This window comes from Wyeomyia smithii, chromosome 3 (assembly GCF_029784165.1).
Source record: "Wyeomyia smithii strain HCP4-BCI-WySm-NY-G18 chromosome 3, ASM2978416v1, whole genome shotgun sequence".
NCBI lineage: Eukaryota > Metazoa > Arthropoda > Insecta > Diptera > Culicidae > Wyeomyia > Wyeomyia smithii.
In genome coordinates, this window is record NC_073696.1 from 90811241 (window position 1) to 90826002 (window position 14762).

General features: G+C 39.7%; 1 protein-coding gene across 3 annotated transcripts in view; it reads right to left on the reverse strand.

Moving 5' to 3' along the window:
- LOC129732813 (protein amalgam) overlaps positions 1–14762 on the reverse strand; it is a 318420-nt gene that overhangs the window by 177046 nt on the left and 126612 nt on the right. The window lies entirely within an intron of this gene.

Sequence of the window (14762 nt, forward strand, 5' to 3'; positions counted from 1 at the left end):
GATTCAGTAAATATATATTTGACTGAATCAGAAATTAATATAGCAGTTGAATAAAACGGAAGAGAAAAGCAGTCTTTCATCATCAATCAAGAAAGATGTTTAAGGAGATAAGACTATTCTATCAGCTAGGAGAAGCCGGATAAGTCATTATATACACACACTTTACACCACTTGCAATGGGATAGACCTGAAGAGCAGGATCGATGAAAACGGGTTTATGTCTTCAGGGAACAGGAAGAATCCCAAATTTATCGGCAGGATTATAAGTGTAGAGAAACACCAGATCAAGTCTTAGGACTACGTGCAACAAATGATCGGTGTTATATCCGAGCATAAAGATTAAAAGCTGTAACATCTAGGATATATCTCAACAGAATTCAGGACTTAGGTCAACCAAGAAAGATCCTGAAACAACAAATATTCTTCGTGTTAATGGGACGGATAATACCAAGGAAGGAGGATAGACAGGAGTGGATAGAGGAGCGAACGAAAGGGGGCGGACGGCTCTCAGGAAAGGAGAAGGAGAAGGAGTACGGAATAGTATGGATAGAACAGTAGTAGCTAGGGAATAGAGTAGTAGGGTACAGAGGCAAAAAATCTTTCATTTCCAAATTATCCAAAAATCAGGTTCCTTCAAATTTTTTTTTTTGTAACCCATGCCAAATACTTTCATCATGTTTTTAATGAATTGCATTAATTAAAAACTCGATCAGTGGGGGTTTTATGAGCCGACCTGATTTTAGGCGGTTACAATTAATTTCCATTCTCTTCCAAAGAAGGATTAAGAAAAATCCTAAATGGAAAAAACATCTTTGGAAAAACTTGTCATTAATATGCATGGACAAGATGATGAAATCATTTCTCTTGTCAATTTGTTTCAACATCGCAAGTGTTGAAACTTGAAATTCCATCCACCACTCATGTTATGAAAATATGAAAAGTGGATCATAATCAAAGAAGGTATTGTTTTGATTATGGAGGCAAAAACAATACCTCAGTTATTAAATCGAACGCAAGTTCGAATGTTTTAAGTTTATATTTACAGCAAAAAACTCCAATTCGCGGATGTTTAATCAAAACATGCAACCGAGCGGATTTACGAAAAAGTCAACAACGATTGCATCAGCCGTGCACGGGCACGTTCGCGAGGAAAGAGACGGAAGAGCGGCCCGCTCTCGTGAGAAGACGACGCCGCGGGAAAATTCGGAGTGACCGGAGTAGCGGCGAATACTTAAGCTGGGACTTCAAGGAAGTCCGACGTCGTTATAGTGATACCCCTCGTGAGGCAGGTGCCTACGTCGTTATAGATAGTCCGCGGTTCGTTTAGGTGTTAACTCTTAAGTTTTATTCCGCGAGGCAGAAGTGATGCCCGTTGTTTAAGTTTCGGTTTAGTGTTTAAGTGATTTAATATTTTTTCAACTTAACTGATAGATTAAAAGTAATTAAAATCGAGCAGATGTAGTGCAGTTAATCAAAGGACATATCACATCCAGCAGTAATAGTGTCTAACCACTCGGTACGTATTCCGCTTCAGTCATAAACTTGCTTGCGCTTTTCTTTTGAATCCTTTAGGTTGGCCTTCGCGTTCGCGTGGAGGTCAAAAAATATTTTTTTCATCTCTTGTGTATATGTTTCATATGTCAAATTGTCCACTCCATTCCGCTTGTAAATGGAGGTGGGAATGCGTGCTGTACGTCCATACAACAATTCGAAAGGGGTGTACCCCGTTGATGAGTTTACTGAAGTATTATACTGAAACGTAAAAAATGGGAGTAAGTTATCCCACGTGTGCGGTTTTCCGCCAATAAATTGCCTTAGGTAAGTTTTTAACTCCCGATTAGATCTTTCCACCAAATTTGCTTGTGGGTGGTACGGACTCGTCGTTATTTTCTTAATTTTCAAAATTTTGCACACATCTTTCATGAGTGTGCTTACAAAATTCGCACCGTTATCTGTAACTAACTCCAACGGTACGCCAAATTTGCAAATATAATTCTCTACAAAAGTCCTCGCTACCGTCTGGCTTTCTTGGTTTTCCATAGGTGCGACAGTTAAATATCTAGTTAGGTCGTCTTGCATGACCAGACCATAACGATTTCCTAAGTCGGACTCGGGTAATACTACTATATCCATGTATAATTTTTCAAATGGCTCCGGCGCGGTTGTGGTGATCTGCATCGGTATCTTGTTTGATCTTCCAATTTTGTTCTTTTGGCAGGAATCACACTGCCGAACGTAGTTCTCGATATCCCGTTTCATCGTAGCCCACGTAAAAAGTGTGCCAATTCTTTGGCGCATTCGTCGCGCTCCTACGTGCCCTCCTAAGGGTGCATCGTGAAATTCCTTTAAAATTGTTTCCACTTGATCTGGCGCAATTACTGTACGCTCGCTATTAGCATTATATAATACATTATATAATTTCATCTTTACGGACAGTCTCAGTTCCATTGAGGCTCTCCGATCGATGAAAAATGTTAAGCCATCTCCTTATTTCCTGGGGAAAATACGGGAACATCTGAGTGCTTTAACCGAAAAATCGTATCAGATTACTTTAGCGTGGGTCCCTTCTCACTGCTCGATATCGGGCAATGAGAAAGCGGACTCTTTGGCTAAGGTGGGCGCAACAAACGGTGATATTTATGAAAGACCAATTGCCTTTAATGAATTTTTCGCATTTGTACGTCAGAATACGATCATCAGTTGGCAAAATACTTGGACCAGAGGGGAATTGGGAATGTGGTTACATTCCATAATCGTCAAAGTATCGACGAACCCGTGGTTCAAGGGGTTGGATGTAGGTCGGGATTTCATTTGCGTGATGTCCCGGCTTGTGTCCAATCACTATAGATTTGACGCGCATCTCCGTGGTGTTGGGCTCGGGGAAAGTGGTATCTGTGCCTGTAGTGAAGGTTATCACGACATAGAGCAGGTTGTTTGGTCATGCCCTGTACACCGTGACGCCAGGTCTAAGATAATAGTTTCCCTTCAGGTCGAGAGTAGACAGCCGGCTGATCCTGTACGTGATGTATTGGCGAGCCGTGACCTATCCTACATGTCCCTTATATACGTTTTCCTGAAATCCATCCACGCCCCAGTTTAGTCCAATCCCCCTCCGCCTACATCCAACCAAACGACAAGAACACGTTAAGACCCCGGATCCGGAAACAGCAATCAGACCCGCACGATACTCTCAAGGCCCGAGGGAGACAACCCAATATGCCAGTCCGTAATATCTTGGCCCAGTAGCGGAACAAATTTAATATGCTGCTTACCTATGGCAATGGTAAACCATCAAACAACAAATCAGTGCTTTTAATGCAAAACATTCTAGCTTTAAGTTAGATTTAGTTTCAGCTCGTAGTCGGCAGCGAGGATAAAAAATTTGCTTTTAGTTATTAAGATGCTTTAGAAAGTAAGCTACCAGTTATAATTGGCGCCGTTAAACATTGAATTGTATTTGTGCCGTGTCAAATAAATTATAGATGAAGAAAATAAGGCTAATTTAACAAATCACAGCCTCAATGCTCAGTTTGAAAAAAAAGGAAAGATAATAACTATTTAAAAATTCCTGTGAATTTTGGAGCCCTTATCCATCTCAAAACGCAGCAAGAGCTTCTATCCACTCCAACGCGAACGATAACCGTGCGCCTCCTTTCACTGTTGAATCGGTGGAGACGCTAGGTTAACCATTCAACAGGGTTTCTAGCGAACGAGTTTAGAGGGTAAAGATCGAAAGTTATATTCTAGAGAAAAGTTTTCTTCTTCAAAATTATGCAATAGAATGGTGCGCACATTTTCCTGTAATCACAAAGTAGGGTGGCCCAAATTTTCAATGAAACCCAGTATCTAACTATCTTATTTTTGCACATTGAGTTAAATGATGTTCAACAATGTTGCAGTTCTGTCAATTTTACGTAACTTTGTAAAAGGAAGTTTTTTTCTATCTTTTAAAATTACCGATAAGGCCATTTTTCTAAACCGCAAGAAAATATTTACAGGTGTAGCCGTGAAACAAAACAGATAGAAGAAAAAAATTGTTTGTTTTTTAAATTGAAGAATATCTTTTTCGTTACTAAAATTCATTACGGCAAAAATTGTTTCATTGTTATCTCATTATGATTTATGAACTTATGAATTATGAAGATGGAAAAAGTTTTTTGACGTAGGACTACGTCTTTGTTTTCTATACTAGATTGCATTTTGTGAAATTGAAAATGAAACTGGCATATGTTGCGTCAGATTTCAAACGATTATAACAAGCTAACGACTTAATGCATCTTAGTCATTTATATGTTGGTGGATAGATGAAATGTGTAACAATTGTTTGATATAATGTTTAACATTATTGCTTTACCGCTTAATGGGGAAAAAGCCGAAAAGTTCCAAGCTTTCCCATACATTTCCCTCGCTATTGGCTTGCTTCCCAAGCACGGATATCAATAACATGTACGGAATAAAATCCACTGCCTACATATCTTGACTCAACAAAGTGTTTTGGTTTGTTTGTCTTTCTCTAAGCTGCGTGGCCACGCTCCAATGGCAAAAATCTACGCTGAACTCGATACAAACGACTGCGTGTAGAAAATTCAGCTTCAGTCTAGTTTGTCACGCAATAGCGAGTGGAGTACAATAGCTGTTAGAGAAACGCGACCTTGAGAAACCCGAGCTGCATACGAGTCACCTTCCAGGCACTGCAGAGCATGTTACCTTTATTTTGCATACGGCAGCAACAGTTACCATCGTACGCTGCAGAATATTTGGCTAGCACAGCTACTGGAGGGCACAGCGTAGAGCAAACTTTATTATGCGCGGTCAAGCAAAATATTCAATGCTACTGATGGTGGGATCATCAGCGTTCTGTAGCACGAATTTCTTACTGAAGATTATGGAATCGGTTCTTTTCAGAACTATAGATGCTTATAGATAAGAGTTATGAGAATTTTCGCAACTACTACTAGTGTAAAATTTTCATGTATTCATGCATCGTTAGTTTTACAATAACGAACATCAAATGTAAATGGTAGTGTTGCCTATGAACAGTTTATCGCAGCATATAATATATACATTTAGTCCTACGCCACCTATTCATACAACCCCAACGGCTATATACCTTGTAGTATTTTCTACAATGCAACATTGTACAACAATTTTCAATTCTATCTACGAAGATACGGAAGTTGGATATCTGATTTCATAGTAAATTTTGGTCATCTCAACCTTAACCTTAAGAAAAGAGTTTTTACTAAAATATTGTTTTCTAGCTCTAAACCCTAATTCCCCCCTAAACTCGTACCCTAGAACGCTGTGCAGTGGTTATTTAGCGTCTCCATCGATTCAACAGTGAAAGGAGGCGCACAGTTAACATTCGCGTTGGAATGGGTTGGAGCTTTTGATGCATTTTTGAAATGCCAACATTCACAGGAATGGTTAAATAGCTAAAATCTTTCATTTTTTCCAGCTTGTAGTTTTTTTTTTCTAAAATAGCTCTAAATCGGATACTTTGGAAGAGAGAGAAAAAAACATTTTTTTGCAAAGTTGCGCAAAACTGACGAGGCTACAACATTATAGAACATCGTTCAACCCTATCTGCAAAGATAAGAACGTTAGATTTCATCGAAAACTTGAAAACTTAGGGCGTCTCCACCGATTCAACAATGAGAGGGGGCGCACGAATAAGGTTCGCGTTGCAATGGGTTGGAGCTTTTGACGCAATTTTGAAATGGGTAGATACACCCAAATTTACAAAACTGGTTATATAGCTATAATCTTTCATTTTTTCCAGTTTGAGCTTTAGAGCCGCACCTGTGTTGACCAGTGTGATAATCTTTCAAGGATCGAGGTCATTTCATGTTTGGTCTACATAACCCATCAAAATATTTGTCGCGATTTCTGAGTCCAATAAATAATTTCAAACATTTTAAATTATTTGATGCCTTGCGATTTGTTAATTATCTACAAATTCATGACCGATCGGATGTTGGATACGATCAAACTCAAAAGACATATCGTTTGAAATGATTTGTTTTATCAAAATTAAAACATTTTCGCCTTTTGGCTTGTGTACATCACCACGATTCTTGTAATACCCATATTGGGTGGTATTCGGTCATTATCAGGTGTTTTCCAGAAATCGGAAGTCGCCATCTTTGAATTCAAAATGATATCTGGGGTCGATTTCTGGCTTCTGTGCATCATACCGAACTTGGAAATACCCATTTGGTAATTTTAGGCTTTTCTCCAAAAACCGGAAGTCGCCATCTTAGAAATCAAAATAGTGTCTGGGTAAATTTTAGGCTTCTGTGCATCATTACTATTACGGAAATACTCGTATTTGACGGCATTCGGTCGTTTTGTGCTGTTTTCCAGGAACCGGAAGTTGTCATCTTGGATTTTAAAATGACATGTGAAGTCAATTTCTGGCCTCTGGGCATCATTCTGATTCCAGAAATATTCATATTGGATGGTATTTGGTCATATTTGGCTGTTTTCCAGAAACCGGAAGTCGCTATCTTAGATCGAGTTGAGTTTCATTTATATGGAATCCCTTCTTTTCAGAAGAGGGGGGGTGTAGAACCACCATGAACATATTTTTTGCCTCTCGAAGCTTTCACGTGCCGAATTTGGTTCCATTTACTTGATTAGTTCTCGAAATTTGTATTTCAATTGTATAGGACCCCTCCCTTACGGAATTTTACATCCACTTGGAAAATTTGGTTCTATTTACGTAATTGCTTCTCGAGTTGAGCTGAAATTTTAGTTTCATTTGTATGAAAATCCCCCCTCTTTTAAAATAGGTAGGGGTCTCGAACTATATGAGTCATCTTTCCCGGCCCTTAAAACTTCTATATACAAAATTCCACGCCAATCGATTCAGTAGTTTCTAAGCCTATATGGATCAGACAGACAGATAGTGCTGCATTTTTATATATTTAAGAAATCAGATTAAAAAATGTATTGCCCCAATACCTATTAATATATTTTTAACAATCTATTTTCAGTGATTTCTTAATAATATGGTTTTCTAAGAGTATAATTATGATGCATATTCTGCCGTTCCAAGCATAATTGTCCCACTGTGCATAAGGTTTGTATAGAACATGGGGCCACTATGCTTGAAACGACAGTATTCTTCTTGGTCTTTTGGCCCATTTGAAGGGACTTTCGACTTTGTGGAGTGTGATTTATTTTATCACCTTTTTCACTCTCAATTCAATTTCAAGAAAGAATCAATATCATATTCTCTATGGTCTTGAGAAGGGGTTTCGGCGAGTCTGATTTTAAAATTTGATTTTTTTTTAGTTATTCTAGTTTTAGACCCCATAATTTTCCTTTTTTTTTTCGATTTTTGACTCAATTATATATCGTTTGTTTTCTAGACTAATCCTGCAATTAGAGTCTCTGTATTTCTTTCGGATTAAAGATAAGGGTGTCTCCTTACTTTACAATACAAATGCTATGATGTTAAATCGGTTCATGAAACCGGAAGAAATAAATGAACCAGCTTTTCGACTGACATGGTGTCCATCTCATACTTAATCCTGTATTATATCGTGGGCAAGCTAAGAAGTTACCCGTGCTCTAGAACAATAATCACAAACTTCATTTGACCCATGTGCGTTCATAGTAAGAAAACATCATCCAAATCCCATTAACCGTCAAATGAGCTCTTGCTCTTCTTGATTTGAAGCAATTAATCTCTCGGCTCCCATTCTCCCGTGGGGAAGAGCACATTCCAAATCAAAGCACACGGTTGTCAGTCGCCTGCCCCGGCAGCCTTTGTGTTCGCTATAGGGCAAAAACAAACAATTTGAGTGGAATCAAGTCGAAATCCCTAATTCCGTTTGCCATGAAAAGTCTACCCACTACTTAAGCCAGCCAAGCTACTACGAATGCTCCCATCCCTTCTCCCCTCCCATCGAAACCCAGAACAATCATTTGTCTCATCTTTTAATTCCCGCTTGTCTTTCTTGCTCTCTGTATGTGTCACCCACTCAGCCGGCGGTAAATGCGATGGTGGTGGGTTCTGGTGGTTAGATTAGAAGTTGCGGTGGCTCTTTGCTCTGTCTGTTCGGTAAATCCATACGATTCGTACGATTTTATCTTCATCGGCGGTGATCTATCTTATTACGGTTGAGTGGAACACACTCACATGCACACACCCTAACTGATTATACCACTTTACCATGCGATCCATTCGGGGAGACAATTAAATGCCGATGGTTTTACTCAAACGGGGGCGTTGCAGGTCGTGTATTTTCACCCAAATGACCGAAAATCGAGTATTTTGATAATGGTTGATATGTCAAACTAGTTGAACGATTTTTCTCCCGCAAACTAGAGTTCCTTGACATGAATTAAACTGTCATTATCGCCATTACAAACAACTCTCTATCGTGTTCATCCGTGGTCACTCCTCTCCACAGCAAAACACATTAATCCATGGTTCTTTGCATGTTACATTTTCCACTTTATGAGCATAACATTTTTATGTAACTTTTTAATTATCCTCTCCCGCTTTTTTTTACAGAACAACGTTGAACGGTCTTCTTATGGGAACGATAAATACAACAGCTGAGTCTTTCTTCTACATGATCCACAATAAGCGGGCCGTCAGCTCCATCCGTCGGATTCTTTCCCAGTTGAACCTGCATACGGCAGTTGGATTCATCTTTTTCTCACGTGGCGTGCGCCGAAAAGGCACACTCCTCGAGCTGCAGCTCAGCCGTAGAGCATACCATAACCAAAGCCATAACCATTGATAAATGCGCCGGAACGAGTGTGTGTCACTGTATGTGCTCACTCCAGCAAGCAGAGGAAGCCCCAGAATGATGCCGATGTGATCCAAGAGAACAGCTTTGTGAACGTGCAGCGGAAAAGCACAAAATCTTTTGCATCCCATGGCATGGATTTCTGAGCAGACACCGACGACACCGAAGAAGTCAACAGAAAGTACACAGAACAGGCAGCCGGCAGATATGTTTTATATCTGTCTTTCTGTACTGCCAGCTTACTTGCCCGGATAGGCTATGTATGAGTTAGAGATTAGCAGCTCAACCCCGGCAGCTTCTATCATTTTGCCGGCGCTTGGAGAATCAAGAGAAAAAAAACGCCACAGAGAGGGAAAAAGAAAACATTTACCTGCCTGGTCTCTGCGGCGACTATCTCCCCCTGGCAGGTAGCAATGATTAGTGGCACCTTGAGCTACTCAAGCATGTGACAGACACCGTAATCGGCTTAGACGGTAATATCAGCCTACTACAACTGGATCCTTGATGTCGAGAAGCGAAGGTTGCGGGATAATCTCGAAACAGAGATGACAAAAATTGCTGATATAAAAGCTAAAATGAAAAGGTGCCCAAATTCGGTAATAATGAAATTTAAGCCACCTTTATGGTTTCCGCTAAAAAGGTGTATGCGTATAGACTCAAAATAATTTGTTTTCTGCATTTCCAGAAAAGAAATAAACGATAAGCTGCTAAAATATAGAGATGATTAAAACTTTTACTGCAACCTCTTTTCGAATCTAAATCTGATCAAAATTTGAATCTTTACCAGTAGCCATATTGGAAGACTTATTTGTTATCAGTAGATTTGACATTCGCAACGGAAAAAATACTCAAAAAGATTTATCTTCCCTACCCACCTTTCACTGACTGTGTCCGCTTAACCTATTAAACTAATTTGCTGCACCTACAGGACAAACTTTTCCCTTTGTAAAGTTATTTCACTTCGTACCTACCAGAAGTTAGAAGGAAGAGCGCGAGACAGAGGAGCATGCTGCATTAATCCTGACCGATCCCACGAAGCAACAATTGAACTGCACTCGCTTTTTATCGGAAAACTTTTGCGAGAAAGATTTATTTCCGATCTAGAGTTCTACTCTCGTTCAGCAGTTTATGTTGGCCGCAACACTGTGGTTCACATTGACTGATTTCTCGGACAAAATGTTCAAATTTTTTCCAGGTGCTAGAGAACAAGTGTGCTTCTTTCTGTCTCTTTACGACGTCCGTTAAGACCGGACTATTACTTACATAAAGTTATTAAAAACAATTCAAGTTATGTTATTTTCAAACCTCATGCTGATTAAGTTGAGATGCTACATTTGATTAGTCAAATTGATGATATCCTCGATGAACTTGTAATTATTACCTACTTTTTCGTCAAAACTCACCAAAACTACTCTAACTCTTGAATTTCTCATGGAATTACTCAAACCAACTTATCATTGAGAAGGGGAAAGATGGGACCTTCTTTTGCAAACATCAAAGTTGATGGTCGCCATATCAAGTTTGGTCGCCATAGTTAACAAATAATTTTTCTGGGAATCTTTCCAATTCCGCAGTCGATTCCTATCAGAATGTTGAAAAGAAGAAAGGAAAAAAAATGTTGTGAATTTTGTGAAGTTTGGATAATTTTGGAATTCCTAATCAAGCTATTCCGTAATTTTTGACCCTCCAATTAGAATCACAGAGCTGCTCGGGGTGCAACAATGAAACGAAAGCTTTACCTGAGTTTGCTTCCAGTTCAGTCGAAAACTTTTCCCCTCCGCCGAAGTGTGAATTAGGGATATTTTTCACTCACAACTGAACTTTCACTTCGAGCGGTCAGCGTTCTGCAATTTGTAGAATTTGATCGCAATGATGAAGTGATGAAATTTATATAACTACACAGTGGCAAAAACTGCAAAAAAGTTTCCAAACCGATTCCTAACTTGTTCGACTACCATCAACTCAATCGACTAGTTTCGAAATGACGAATGACTAACTTTGTTTAAAACTACTAAAAATGTATATTTCTAACAATTCTGCCTAAACAATCCAGTAAAACTATTTGTAAATATCTATTAAAAAATATTCAAGAAAAATAGCCCACATCGGAATAACAGAAAACACGTAAGCCTCCTGATATATTTAACAATGATACCCTTCTGTACACCGGCCAGACCTACCGAGAGTATCTTCGTAGAAAATGAAAATGTTACCACCCTTTGTCACCATGGAAGGAAGCACAACAGCACTCACGGCTCTATGGAAACCAGGCCGTAAATCCATATGGTTCACCCTTGATAATACAGCAGATTAGGCCGAGAGGGCCCATTGCAGCGGACAAGAAATGAGCATAAAATAGTCCCACGCTAAAAGAATTATTTGCCTGAACGTGTGCCTATCGATGTCTGCAGCGTCACCTCTTCCCGTGAGACCCATAATAGAGCTGTCCGAAACCAGATTTAGTAGCATTGCACACGAGAGAAGCCGCAATACACGCACACTCACATTATACGAGTGGGAAGCTGTAAGGCTTCTCGAGGGTTGTAAATAAAGGGTTTATCGAGGCCTATTGCATTGTTTTCGATTCAGAACCTAGAAATAACAAGGTTTTGGGGAGACGAAACTGGTTAGGCATTAGCAAGGAGTGAATTACTCGATCGTAATTCTTTCACGTGCTTAAAACAAACTGATTAGGTTAGCGAACTTTATGATTAATCAATTTTATCTACCGAACACATCTAGTTTTATGTCACTTTTTTATCACCAGGTAATTTACCATGTAATACTAATGCACTATTTGGTGTTCGCTTGGCTAATCGAATGATTTCTTTACGCTGGTATAAGAGGTGATACAACACATTTGAAGTACGGAATCTAGACTAGGCGAATTGCTGAGAAGTAGAAGATTTGAATATTTAACTACAGTCATACCAGTATTATGGGCCAGCTAAGCATAATTGTGATTTTAAATTAACGACGAAAATCGAAAAAATAAAATTAAATCTTCGTTTTTTCACTAACTTGTGCTCAATACATTGAAGTTTGATGTTGAAAATATATTTCCGTTCTTACACAACTTATTTAATCGAAAATTCACGAAATAATATGCTTTTCTGATTCCCACTATTATGGGCCACTTTTTGACTCTCCCCAATGGGCCAATGCTCACAGTATTAAGAGCCAGACGAGAATTTTAATGTTTCAAAGACAGAGACAGAGCACAGCAGTCTAAGCAAGAGTTCGATTACCGATACAGTCACCTGTCTTCTCGAGTTGGACATTGACATGGACATGGATATGGACATGGACATGGACATGGACATGGACATGGACATGGACATGGACATGGACATGGACATGGACATGGACATGGACATGGACATGGACATGGACATGGACGTGGACATGGACAAGGACATGGACATGGACACAGACAAGGACATGGACATCGAAAAGAACATAAACATGAACATTGACATGGATATGGACATGAACCAAGACATGAACATGGACATGAACATTAACATAAACATGGACATGGACATGGACATGGACATGGACATGGACATGGACATGGACATGGACATGGACATGGACATGGACATGGACATGGACATGGACATGGATATGGACATGGACATGGACATGGACATGGACATGGACATGGACATGGACATGGACATGGACATGGACATGGACATGGACATGGACATGGACATGGACATGGACATGGACATGGACATGGACATGGACATGGACATGGACATGGACATGGACATGGACATGGACATGGACATGGACATGGACATGGACATGGACATGGACATGGACATGGACATGGACATGGACATGGACATGGACATGGACATGGACATGGACATGGACATGGACATGGACATGGACATGGACATGGACATGGACATGGACATGGACATGGACATGGACATGGACATGGACAAGGACATGGATATTGAAAAGAACATAAACATGGACATTGACATGGATATGGACATGAACAAAGACATGAACATGGACTTGGACATTGAAAAAAACATAGACATGGACGTGGACATGGACAAAGATAGGAATATGGACATGAACATGGACATGGACATGGACTAGGACATGATTATTAACACGAACATAAATACATGGACATGGACATCAGGATGTAAATAGATCGACATAGACATTGCAATGGACATGGACATGGACATTAGGATGGGACAAAGATCGATTTTCCAGAACCAAGTTTTTTGGTTCTTTTTGGGCCCCCAAACAACCTTCCCTTGATTGATTTTGACTCCGCTTGGAGCATTGCATTTCAAATTTGTATGAAAATTTATATGGGAAAACCTACTTTCTTGCATTTACCTTCCTAGAGAGCTCAATAATGCTCTAATAATGCACTACATTATGTTAAAGTATAGTATTTTAAATGTCTAACAACTTTGCAGAAGACACTAAAGAGCTAGGGTGTCCCAAATAAATACTAGAGCGGTTCAAAGTTGAGTATGTCGATTTAAATACAGAAAATCTTGTTTTCTGTCAACATTACCAATGTACCGGCGTCAGTAGGATTCCTACCAGAAGTAACCTGTCGTAACGAGTTTCTACACTCAATTGGACCAAGCATACAAATTTAGATCAATATTCTAGGCATAGGTGGAATCTACAACGTGTTTCAGAGGTTACTTCTGATGGAAATCTGACTGGCAGTGTTAGCTGAAAAAATGATTTGCAAAATTAATTTCGACATACTTAATTTTGAACAGCTCTAGTATTTATTTGGGACACCCTAGCTCTTTAGTGTCTTCGGCCAAGTTTTTAGGAATCAAAAAACCTACCGTTTGAAGTCATGTAACTTATGATTTGAGCCATTTTGAGCTCTTTAGAATGGAACATGCAAAAAAGTTGTTTTTCCATACAAATTTCCATATAAATTTTAAATGCAATGCGCCAAGTGGAGTCAAAACCAATCGACTTCCGATAAATTTCGGGTTGTTTGGGGCCCCAAATAGAACAAAAAAAATCTTGGTTCTGGCTTTCTGCTATCATGTTTCGTTTTTTTCCATATAACGATTCCCCACCCTAATGGACATGGACATAAACGTGGACATGGACATGAATTTTTATGAAATAAACATCGTTTAGCTGCTCTAAAAATAGACTAAATACAAAATAAATTGAATTTTGACGCTTTATTTAACATACTTAGCATCACCCGATTTAAGTCAAATATGCGCCATTTTGTTCGCTAACTTGTTGCCATTTAGAAGGCAACTTTATTATTTCCCCCTTTATAAAACCCCCCCTCCTTATTTGCAAAAAAAAAACTCAGACAGCCAGTTCTCGCAAACCTCTTTTGAGGCCAACTTAGTATCAGCGGTGTTTTGCATGGACCGGAAGAGATGGTAATCACACAATGCCAGGTCCAAACTATACGGTGGGTGCGATAGGACATCCCATCCGAGCTCCCGTAGCTTCTGGCGGGTCATCAAAGGCCGTGTGAGACCGAGCGTTGTCATGGTGGAAAACAACACCATTCCTATTGACCAATTCTGGCCGCTTATGGTCAATCGCCTGCTTCAAACAGTCGGGCTGCTCAAAATAGAGAGCCGAATTGAGGGTCTGGCCAACGTTGATCAGCTCATAGTGGATGATTCCCTTCCAATCCCACTAAACACACAGCAAAACCTTCCTGGCCGTCAATCCGGGCTTGGCGATGGTTTTGGCCGGTTCACCGCACTTCGACCACGATTTTTTTCGCTTGAGGTTGTCGTAGGTGATCCACTTTTCATCTCCAGTCACCATCCGCTTCAAAAATGATTCGAGTTCATTCCGTTTCAGCATTGCATCGCAGACGTTGGTTCAGTCTAAGAGTTTATTTTTTTGCGTCAACTAGTAAGGCACCCAAACATCCTGCTTTTTTGGAATCCAATCTTCTGCAAATGGTTCTAAACAGTTTTATGGTCTATACCCAGTTTCTGGCCT